General features: G+C 44.0%; 1 protein-coding gene across 2 annotated transcripts in view; it reads left to right on the forward strand.

Moving 5' to 3' along the window:
* The window catches only part of Atos (atos homolog atossa), an 85,785-nt gene that overhangs the window by 56,849 nt on the left and 16,143 nt on the right, over positions 1 to 12,793 (forward strand). The window lies entirely within an intron of this gene.

The raw sequence follows: 12,793 nt of genomic DNA on the forward strand, positions 1-12,793 counted from the left end.
AACAATTGTCGGACGAGTTGTTCGTAATAAATTATATACTCGACCCTTGAGTTATTTTCCGCAACAATGCGTCGGTTGTTGCGAATGTTGGCTCGCGATGCGAGCTCTCCTCTTTGCTTGGCGAAAGGATTAAACGGAAGTCACCCACCTTTGGAGTTGGATCGGGAATTAAAATATTCCTCGCGGAGTTGTCTCGTCTAGTATCCTGTTTATTAGCACCGGGGTACTTATGGCGGTATCCCTCGGGGGGGATTGGGAATGGTCTCTAAAATTAGAGCCTACAGGGGATCCGTTATCCTCGAGAGTCCGTCCGAGCAACGATAAAACGTCGCGGTTGTCTGTTCGCCACAGTTCCGGCAAACACCACGGGTCACGGAAGAAGTTGCGAACAGAACGAAGCTCACTCAACTTTCTAGCCGAGATAGAGACCTCTTAAGGTGGGTCCACACTTGTAAACAGCTAATGGGCTTCCTAGATTGCTTCTAAGGTCCGTTCGCGAGACGAAAGAAACGGAATAGAAGAGCGAACCATCCGCGACACGATGCACACCATTATATTCGAATTGTATATGGCAAGTTCGCCTCTTCAACGCGACAGTTGGATGCATCGTCAATTTTCGCGACGATAGAGCGACCAACGATAGAGTTATCGACGATAGAGATGAACATCGTGGTTATTGTTTATTGAACGATCGCGCGAAATTGTTGTATCAGGCGTTGTATCTTCGCGAAAGTATCGTCGATGAATTGGCGTTGTTTCTACGAGAAAAACGAGTACAAACACGACCCAATTCGGACGATCTTCGATTACGCGTTACTCGAATTTGATACTGAAAATTTGCGCGGTTTCGAAATTTTGAGTAATTGGAAACTGTCCGAGAGAGGCCGTGTTTGGACTCGTTTTACTCGGGAGAATCTCGCCAATCGATTGACAAGATTCTTGTGTAAATTTGTTAGAAAGGTATGGAAATTTGAATTTTCAACGTGCTTTTTATCGCGCACGTGCTTCGTCGTTGTCAGAGAGAGCCGAGTCTCGCATTTGGTCGCGCGAGTTCTCGATTTACGCGGTTAATGCGCTCCAAAGCTTTTCGCATTAGTTGAATTGTGCAATTACGATGCGTCGCGGGGGAAATGGAAAGATCCCTGGATTAAGAGTAATCTTGCACAGTGACTAAGGGAAATAGGAACAACGTCGAGTCATGATTGATCGGTGTAACCCTAAGATCGATTGAAACGTTTAACCCGGTACCGCTTTTTCTTCTTCCACTACTTCTTCTTGTACAAAATATTTAGTACAGAATTTTAGTTTCGAAAGTACACGGTGCGGTTTAAAGTTACGAGAAATTTAACGAGTATACGTAACAATTGGTAAAAATTTTACACACAGGACAAAATAATACCAATACTACTCCTTTATGAAACGAGAAATTAAAGAACTTTAATTTCTTTGATCAAAGACTTTTTTCTAACGCAAAAGGAGCACAGCCGCGTATCTACGATACCGTGTAACCCGAGAATTTATAGTAATTCGGTTCGCTATCCTATCGACCTAAGCCTGTGATAATTATAGTCTGGGGAAAAATCGGTTTACATCTTACAAGTAAGGAGTAATTCAATTTTAATTTCAATTCCAAAACCACGATGGTTTTCCGAACTGGAGAGAAGTACACCGAATTAAGTGGCGATCGAGGTTCGCCTCTCGAGTGGAAAGGGTTAAAACGTTGTAGGATTTTGTATTCGAGGTTTCGTTCGATACGGTGAAAATGTTTCAACGCAACGTAGTGTGCGAGCTCGCAGAAACGTCATTGATAGAATCTGCAATTTAGCAAATAGCCTCGATCGCAACGTCGACCTTTTTTTTCTGATTCGATGAGTTCGTTCACATCGCATCGACGGATCACTGATTGAAATATACAATAGTTGAACGCGGTCGAATGTTACGTAGACGTTAATTCGATTACATCGCGCACAGCAGTGAAAAAATCATTAGAATCGTTCATCGTTTGAACACGTTAAGATTTTTGTTAATTTGACACCAGGCTACAAGTTCGTCAAGGTCGTGGAATACCTTCGATAGCATAATTCTCGATAGAAAGACTTCAAGTTGTAGGCAGAAAGTGGTCAGGAGGAGCGAAGAAAACTTTTATAAATGTTATTAACGAAAAGAATAAATACTAACGGACCAAGGTGAGCACCGTGAGGACTTGTATTTCTGAAAATGGTAGATTATTGACCCTTTGCAGTCGAAGCTTCTTTGCTACCGGAAACAGACGCCTCGAGAAAATCTTTTAAGTGGTAAAATTAATCTGGAATGGAACATTTTTATGTATTTCGCACACATGCGTTTACACTCTACGAGAACGTGATATTTCAATTCCAATTTGAATTCCAAATCACCAAGTTTTTCCAGATCGAAAACACTGATGTAGGATCTCCTCTCAAGTCCAAAGGGCTAAGTGGTAAAATTAATCTGAAATGGAAGATTTTTATACACTTCGCACACATGTGTTTACACTCTACGAGAACGTGATATTTCAATTCCAATTTGAATTCCAAACCACCAAGTTTTCCCGGATAGAAAATAGTACACTGAATTAAACGACGATCTCCTCTCGATCGCTATCGTAATTACATAGGCAAAAAAATAATAAATTTCGTAAACTGTTCGCAACCGAATCGTTGAATATCGATTCGAGGGCGCGACTCGCTCGGGTTTACCACCGACTGGTATACATAATGCGCAGGCATACGCGCATTTTCTTCTCCTAATCGTTCGTGTTTACACGCTCGATGAAGGAAATCATTGATCAGGACGAGGCCGCCGTCTTCTGTTGCACCGGTCCGTTACCAATTAGCTCGTTAACGTGCCTTACAGTGCGTTCGGCCGCGCCTACGTACACGCATCTGTCGCGGAATAAGAATAATAGAACAATGGGAGGACTCTATTTATATCTATTTACTTGTTTACCAACGTGAAGATCGACACGCCGCTCAACGTACACGTGCACCTACCGCTTCTCGTGATTTTGTGGTCAACCAATCGTACCGGTTAACCTCGCCATTGAATCCATAACCTAATTTATACCTTACGATCGCTCAACCTTCGATGCGACATCAGTGTCCTCGCTCGTTTACTCTTAAAAAATTTTTGAAAATAATCGATCCGCGACAAAATTGGTCAACTATCAGTTCGTTCGGAAAGTGATTTCGTTTTCCAAAATGGAGAATATAAATGGAGAATATATCATTTGATAAAATGTTTATACACTCTGAAAAAAAATCGTGTTTCATTTAAACCAAAAAAAAAAAAAAAAAAAAAAAAAAAAAAAAAAAAAAAAAAAAAAGACTTTCCGAAGAACTCAATGAAATTCGATTCAAGATCGATGTCTGCAATAAGTGGCGGTGTTGAGTACATTCGTCTCCCCGTTCTCTCATTTTTCGACCACTTGTCCGTTAAATTGTCACACGGTTTGGTAGTCGACGAGAGCCCGGACATCCGAGCCTTTTTAATTATTTCTCGGCGCAATGTACGCGTTCTGTTTCAACGTCCAACGTAAACGTGGAAGAATTAATTCACTCGGTTTCTTCTTCCTCCATTCTAATTACTCTTCCGCGCGGTATCGCGAAGATTGTGTGCTCGCTGGTAAATTCGGCGGAGAGCTTCCGCCTCGGGATTCAAGGCGAAAGGGAAACGCGCGCACCTTTTGTACAGATGCAGTCTTTCAGCCCGTACGAAACGGGAATCTTCTAGATTTTTTTTTTACGTTCCGAGCGAACAATCTCCACTGCTTTCTTCCCCGAATTGAATGCTCGCTAAATCGTGAGACATTTTTTTCTTTATCATTACTATTATTATTATTATTATTTACACCCCAAAAGCGAAGATAACCGCTTTGGTGCAAAATAAAATCGACAAAGAAGAGAGAAAAAAAAGAAAACGTAGTTATTTCATTATATCCTCGAATTGAATGCTCGTTAAATTGTGAGACATTTTTTTTCTATCATTACTATTATTATTATTTGTACTCCAACAGCGAAGAAAACTGCTTTGGTGCAAAATAAAATAGACAAAAAGAAGAAGAAAAAAAAAAAGAAAACGTAGTTATTTCATTATGTCTGACCAACAGGGTACTGTACTATTTCTACTATATTTCTATACTAATTTCTATTCGACTATACAATAATCGTCAAGGTTTCTAAAGATCCATCGATCGAGGGTGGCGTTTAACGTCGGTCTTTCGCTATAAATCCTACAAGAGAGAATTTCGGCTCTGTCGAAAGGCTCGAGTTCTCCGCTTTGGAATCTTAAATTCGCCTCGATCTGTTCGCCGCTTGGACGCGCGAATCATTCGCATTTGCATGTCGCGTAACCCGCGACTTAAACGGAAGTTTCCGCGTGGTCGAGCACGTACTCGATGGCGAGAAACAGAAACGAGATCGCTCGGTGGACGAAAAACGCGAGACGACTCGAGGCTCGATCGCGAGATCGATCGTACGACCAATCGTCGTGTTTGCCGAATTATTTGCTCGTGGACCGTGACCCTGACCCAGGACACGGTCCTTGGCTATCGAGAACGTTATCGCGGCAGCGGCGAGAGGTCGTCGTGGATTGCGATAATCGTGCAATTTTCTTGTCTCGAAATTCGAGGAGAAGCGAAAAACTCGAATAAAAACGGAGCTGTCGATAAATCGGCTCGTATATACGATAAAATCGTACCCAATTTGAAAATAACTCAACAGTACCGAACATCTTTGACGATTGACGGAGAATTGAACCTTTGGGGGCGAAATTTCGCGTTCAAAGTTTTCGTTTCTCCTTGCAACGATTTTGGATCGATCCCGAACAACGTTTATTCGGCCACCTGGAAGAAATCGGAGCGATTAGTCCTTGATCGAAGAAATCGGAGCGATTAGTCCTTGATCGAAATAATCGGAGTAACTAGTCCTTGGGATCGAGAGTACGGTAGACCTCGGACTCTAATTTTCAGCGATTTTAAGGAAGCGTACTCTCGGTTCATTTGTATCAGCTGGAGTTACATGTACGCCACGGGACTAACTCGATGTCCATCGATAAAGCAAAAAATGTCCGACGAAAGATTCATCGGTCAATTCCGAGAAGCTTGGTAATTCGGTTAACGCGTTTAGGCGCGGGTTTCGAGCGGAAGTTTCACTCGTCGTTGTCCTCTCGTTGCGTAGAAGTTAACACGAGTCGCGCGTGTGGACTTCGCGTTGCGTGTGTGCACTTGGCGTATGCACTTCGCGTTGCATGTATGCACTTGGCGTATGTACTTCGCGTTGAATGTGTGCACTTGGCGTATGCACTTCGCGTTGCATGTGTGCACTTTGCATTGCATGTGTACACTTCGCGTATGTACTTCGCGTTGAATGTGTGCACTTGGTATATGCACTTCGCGTTGCATCTGCGCAACATGGCACATGTACTTCGCGTTGCATGTGTGCACTTGGCATATGCATTTGGCGCGTGCACTTTGCGTTACACGCGTGCATTTCGCGTCGCGTGTACGCGTTGCGCGCGTGCACTTTGCGTTACATATATGTATTTCACGTTGCGCGTATGCACTTCGTGATGCATGTGTGCACTTCGCGTATGTACTTCGCGTTGCATGTGTACATTTGGCGTATGCACTTGGCGCGTGCACTTTGCGTTACATGTATGTATTTCACGTTGCACGTATGCACTTTGCGTTGCATGTGTGCACTTGGCGTATTTACTTCGCTTTGAATGTGTGCACTTGACGTATGCACTTCCCGTTGCATGTGTGCACTTGGCGTATGTACATCGCGTTGCACGTGTGCACTTCGCGTTGCATTTGTGCACTTGGCGTATGTACTTCGCGTTGAACGTGTGCACTTGGCGTATGCACTTCGCGTTGCATCTGCGCAACACGATATATGTACTTCGCGTTGCATGTGTGCAGTTGGCGTATGCACTTGGCGCGTGCACTTTGCGTTACGTGCGCGCAGCTCGCGTCGCGCGTACGAGTTGCGCGCTTGCACTTGTCGTTGCACGTGTGCATTTCGCGTTGCGCGTGTGCAACGTTCGATCTCCGTTCGTACGATGTCCGGGATCGAAGACGTGCGTTTCGAAAGAAAAGAATCCGTTCGCTTATCGTGACATCGATCGTCGACGAATAAATTGCAGCCGGTTGCGGACGATAAAACCACGCGACGCACGATAGCAACAGGGGAGAGAAGGCGTAACGCCGCGTCGTTTCGTTTATCGTTTCCCGCAGAACCCCGCCGGACAGAAGTTGGCAGTGTCTTTTGTCTCCGACCCGCGCTCGATAATCTTTATCGTCTACTCGATGCAACGTAGCGAGACGCTGTTACGCGCTAGACGCTATATGGCCGCTCTCGGCCAACTCCGTCGCACGGATCGCGATAATTGATACTCGTTTAGCGACTAATACCACACTCGTTCGTTGTCCGAGTGTCTCGCGAAAACGCTCGAACGCCGCGTAAACGTCCGAAGCTCGTTCACGCTCCACGCGAGTCGTGGATTTTGCAACGGTTTCGCAACCGTTTTGCAACCGATTCGTCGATACAGTGTTCGATTTGTTTTCGAAAATGATACGGTCCACGTATTGAAATATCATCTTTTGGTGTGTCGATTACTATACTATATATATATACAATTGTAAATTACTTTCAATCATCCCGATATGTTCGTATCTGTCCTAACGCCACTTACCGAAAATCGACACGAACTTTTCGCACATACGAAATATACAAAAATTAATAGACACTTAAGATTTAAAAGTATCTTTTCAATTTTGGAATATGTACGCGTGTCAATTGTTTTCAATCGTCCCTAAATATTCGTATCTGTCCTAATGTCACCAATCGAAAATCGACCAAAAATTTTCGAACATCTCAATAGCTACCTTTTCAACGTTCCTCTCGCTATTGTCGAGAACGAGCGGATCGTTCGAGGAGTTCTCGGTCCGTGGAGGGGAATACTCGAACGTTGAGAGGAAGTTTATTGGGAATGCATCAAGGTCGGTCCAATTAGGAGTAAAACCTGGCCGATGTTCGATTCGAAAGTGGCCGAATCAGTGGCGATCGGCGACAGCGAGAGTTCGCCCGAATAATTCTCGGCTGGCTTGTTTGCTCCGAGCTGGATAATACCGGCGCCAACGAGCCGGTGTTTTCTCAGCTGGACCAGCCGGTGCATTCACACCGTGCATCGTGCTGCACCAGAAGCAAGCGCATCGCCCTCTCCCGCAACCTCCCGCGACGTCGCCACATGCACGTACCTTCGACCTCCGGCTTCAATTCACCGTGTCGACTCCCTCTCTTCGCCGATTTCGAAATTCTTTCGTTTATTTGTATTTTTGTACGTTTATTTCCACACCGACGAACGTTTCACGCGTGCCGAAGTTGAAACGTAAACTTCCAACGAACTTGTACAACAACTAACGTGTACTACCATTTACCAGGGATTTTAGTTCGAGCGGACACGGAAACGTACCACGCTCGATGTAACTAGAAAACGTAGAAAATCACTAGGGAACTTGTACCACGGCTGACGCACTTCAACGAACGTGTGGTGGTCTCTCCGAAGCGTGTACTTTTGATGCACTTTTGATGCACCAACGAAGCACTTTATCGGACACGGAACACGCGATACCGATTGTAAACGAATGCACTAAGTTTGCGAAACGAAGGAATTAATTTTGAAAGTCTCCGTGTCGAGATTCCAATCTAGAAGAATATCGACGCGATATCTGCTCTTCTGGCACTTTTTGGAGCGAATCTTTTCTCGATAAATGAAATTAATTAGAAATTTGTACAGCAACTCCGAGGATCACTGGTACAACGTTAATAGAAAAACGTTTGGACTTCTAAATAAAAAATAAAAGCCCCAATAAATTTATACATTCACCGACGAGTGTACTGTTCGCTAGAATTTACGCCTTAACTGTAATTGCTGGCAAGTTAATGCGTTCGGTTGAGATCGGTCACGTATCGATTACGCCAGTGTCGCGATAGTGTGCCTTTGCTCGTTGAATCGCGATTATGGCACCCTTTGGCGCGAACCGTTCGCTAGGAATCACAGTCGGTCAGTTGTTTACCGGATTCGGAGCAACTAATTATACGGGAAAACTCTGACAGTCTCTGGCGCTAACGAGATTTAAGCAGCGGATTATCGGGTATTCCTGACTACCGGACGACGCGATTAGAAGCGGTATAAAGCAATTTTTTTTTTGTCTCGAGTAGATCGCTTTAAGGGAGGGTTTTATACGTGCTCGAGCCTTTTGAGAAAATCGAGTATCGAGCGTTCGTTGGGTTTTCGCGAATTGTTTCGAAAATTTCACGTGGAGATTTACACGCGCGATTAGAAATTGTTTTTCAACTCGATCAGTATTGTACCTACTCTCTTCAATTTTCATTCGATCGAATAATCGAACAATCGCAGATAATTAAATAGGTGTACTTTGACAATTCGTTCAGTATTTTCGTTTCTCTCGATTCGCTCGCGAGATGTCGAGAAGTATTTCCAATGTTCGAAAAATATTTACTCGATAAACTGTTTTCTCGAGTAGGCGTACTTTTGAGATCGATAAGGGTCAATAGTTAACTGGAGAGGAAATTCTACGAGTACAGGTACTCGAGTACTCGTAAAGGATTCTCAAGTATTCGAGTGCTCGTAAAGGATTCGCGATAATACAAGTACTCCTTCAGCGCCGCTGCCCTTCGACGAATACAGGTACTCGAGTACTCGTAAAGGATTCTCGGATACTCGAGTATTCATTGTCCACATAAAGGATTCGCGATCGTCGATAATACAAGTACTCCTTCAGCCTCGCAGTTCTTCAACAAGTATAGGTATTCAAGCACTCGCAAAGAATTCTCAGTTACTCGAGTACTCGTCGTCCACATAAAGGATTCACAATCGACAATAATACAAGTACTCTCTTAACGTCGCAGTCCTTCAACGAATACAGGTACTCGAGCACTTGCAAAGGATTCTCAAGTCCTCGAGTACTCGTCGTCCACGTAAAGAACTCGCGATCGACAATAATATAAGTACTCCTTCAGCCTCGCAGTTCTTCAACAAGTACAGGTACTCGAGCACTCTTAAAGGATTCTCAAGTCCTCGAGTACTCGTCGTCTTCGTAAAGGATTCGCGATAGACGCCAGTTCCAAGAGTATCGCAACGATTTGCGTAATCTCGCAACGAGTGCGGATTAACCGGAGAACTTAGCAGTTGCTCGCCGCTTGCTCGTAGGAGGTGTCTTCGTAGCCGGGGGTTTCCTCCTTAATCTTGGCAGCGTCTCTCGAAGGACTTCGCCGAGGGTTAGAGGTTTTTGCGCATGACACGCGAGTACGATCACCCTCGTGGAGCCCCACAAGCTCTCCCTTTGCACACGGAGGAGCGAGCTTCGACACGGCGCGGAAATACGTCTGCGTCTGCGAGCTTATGCCCCGCAGTTCTTTATTCAAATTCCACGGGACGGGACGGGACGGGACGCACTCCGCGGATTCGATTCTCTGTGAGTCTTCCGCGCCTAATCGCCAGTCAGTACTGACTTTCGTGTACCTCTGATCGTCTCCCTTCGAGGCTAAAACACGCGCGAATCGGCCGCGAATTGCGTTCTCGCGATGCTCTATCGTCTCGAGTGCGCGTTAAACGATCGCAGTTTCGAACGATTCGGAACTCTTCTCGAGCGTGGTAAACAGTGAAGCTACTTACAGTGAAGATACAACAGTATCCTCGAAGCTTCCCAGCCGAATTTTTCCAGCCTGCTGACGACGAACCGGAGAAAATATTCGCTCGAGATCTCGGTGAATCACGAATACCGCTACGAAGCTTCGAGCATCTCGATCGAGTTCTCCGAAACGAGTACCTCGAACTCGTAACCAACGACGAGACGAACCTCGTGCATACAAAACCGCGTTCACGAGCGATTTTTCTATCAGGTCCGCGGTTCTTTTGGTTTTTTCTCGATGCACGGTCTTATCGATCGAACGATTTTATTTTTCTCGCGATAACGAACGCGGTGACGCGTCACTCGGTAGCGTCGATCGCCAATTATTTCGAAACAGTTCCACTCTTCGCGATTTTCTGCTTTCGTTCGCACAAAGGACCGGAGAAACTGTTATCCGATTTCTTCCAGATCCTACGATCGAGCTCGCGAAACCTACCGTGTTGCAAACTATTCGAGGGTTCGTCTAGCGGACAGGATTTTTCTTTTCGATAGAATCGTCGCGATCGTCGATTCGACGTGATCGTTGTTCCGTTGTTTATCGGGAATCGTTTACACAACTGTACGGAATTTTCACGGAAAATCGAGTGACATTTCCCCGTGGAAATTTACAGAGTTCCCCGCCGTGAACAACGCAGAGTTCTGTACTCGTTGAATCTGTACGTTGAAACGCTCGGAGGAAAGCGGCGAGGAAGCCAATCCGGTTCGTCGCTTTCGCCGCATATGGCGGCGGGGCAAAGTTATAAATAATGCCCATCGCCCTCCTGCGTATTCACCTTTACATAATGACCGGCAGAAGACGAACGACGAATTCCCGGATCGGATGTCGGGTGAAAACGAACGAGAAAACCGTACGAAAACCGGGCTGGACACCATAAACGAGACCAGGGACAATATCTCGACGCCGTACAAGTGCAATTTTCAGCTCCTACGACGAATTTCGCGTGCCTCGTCTGGGGAACCTAACAGCTAACACCCTCTGCTTGCATTTCGGCTCAAATTTTTTACCCAGACGATCGAAAGGTTACCCTTAACCCTTTCACGAGTAAGCTTTTTCTTGCTAGCGTACAGCGGGCAAGTTTAGGTTACATATTTAACTTTGATTACACGTTAGGAGTGTCCGTGAGTAATATCGTATATATCAAAATAAGTAGTGTATATAAAAAAAAAAATATATATATATATATATAATTTATATATAATAAGATGTTTATACACTTTTTCGGTGAAAATGAAACACGATTCTTTTAGAGTGTATAAACATTTTATTAAATTATATATTCTCTATAATTACTTTCCCAAAAACCTAATATATATATATATATATATATATATGATAGACGATGGTTCAAGTTAAACGATCGCAGCGACGAATTTGACGAATCTGTACTCTGTTTTGTCAGAATAATTCATTATGCATTCGGACCGAAATGTATCTCATTGTATTTATTATATTGTACTTTTACAATAATAGTGACCGAATACACGGTAAGTCGATCTGACACAATAGAGTACAAATTTATCGCTGCGATCATTTAGTTCGAGTCATAGATATATCGTCATACGTTAATTTGAACCGGTTGCACCGATCGAAGAGTTGGTAAAGTTCTCCCCGTTGTTTAACGAAATTTGTTGTTCGGACGGTTAGGGGGTTGTCCTTAATAAAGTTACAATGTCGTCTATTTTCGAGCAAAATTGTTTGTTCGTACGGTCGGAAGGTTGTCTTTGGTAAATTTGTAAATTTATTACCCATTTTCGAGTAAAAAATGTAAGAAAAACGTTGCACTTTTCGCGCGCGTAATTTTCTCCGAGTGAAATTTAATAACGTACCTAATACACCGACCTCTCGTTAGAATATACTCTGGTTAGAAAACGATACGAGAATAATATACTCCGCGTTGGAAAATTTTCATTCTCGTCCCCTTTGAATCGTACGGTGCACCCTATGGCGTCAGGCTATGGAAAATCTTTCATCGAGACGATACACGGCAAGATTGAAACGTTTTCAAATATTTTGCGCGTTCGTACACGACCTCGACTCTCGTTATGGCCAAGTTCTCTTCTCCCCACCTCTAAACCCTCGACCTTTCCTTGGGTTATCGGCATACCTGGGGTTTCCCGTCATTTCATTGTGACAGTTGTATACATCGAGAGCCGAGTATTTCTACCAGCAGTCAGTGTACTGGTGTAAGTCGAAGGAGAAAGTAGTTGCGAGTTTTACAGAGTGCGATTTATAGATCGTGAATTACACAGTGCGTTTTAATGGATCCACTTAAGCGTTGTATAAGAGTCGAACTCGAGTGCAAGTGTGAGAAAACAAATTGTCGAGACTCGGGCTCAAACTGGGTTTGGCTCGAACGTGAATCTCCACCATCGTACGATTTGCAAAGTTTGTTCGAGCATCTCCGATTTTATTAATTAACGTTCGAGGGAACGGGTCGACGAGCTGCGAAGGCTACTTTTTGTACATCGTCGTCGTCGTTATTATTATTATTTAAAAATGGGCAGGAGTCGCTGCTTTACAATTTTACCAAGGATCGCCTCATCGAACCTGTGAGTACTAGTATGTAACAAAAATTTCATCTCCGAGCAAACATAGTCCTCGTCGGTGCACCCACGTTCGTTCGTTAATTAGGTAGACGTCTCGATACCGTCACTGAAATTGTATTATTCGGTTACGGAATATTGTACGGTGAATTACGAATAGAAGCATTTTAATAACAAATTTGGACCTTGCTTTTTACCTAACAATGCACAGACGTTGCATATTTTTGCACGTTTGGTAATTAAAAATAAATATTACGAGGTGTCGAAAAACTGCTAATAGGGATACTAGAAGACGATAGTAGGGACACTGAATTTTGTTGCATATTTTCGATTCACCCACGCGATTATTATTCGCGTTCCGGATAGGAGGAACGGTGAAGGCGAAGAATGGCCCTAAACAAATGAAAATAATTTTCGCGTAAAATTTTCCGGCCCTCAGCGGTGGAAAAAAAAAAATACCTCGACGAAATAGAAGAGTGGCGTTTAATTTATACGCGTTTTAATTTGTCCTTGACA

This window comes from Ptiloglossa arizonensis, chromosome 12, assembly GCF_051014685.1.
Source record: "Ptiloglossa arizonensis isolate GNS036 chromosome 12, iyPtiAriz1_principal, whole genome shotgun sequence".
Taxonomy (NCBI): Eukaryota; Metazoa; Arthropoda; class Insecta; order Hymenoptera; family Colletidae; genus Ptiloglossa; species Ptiloglossa arizonensis.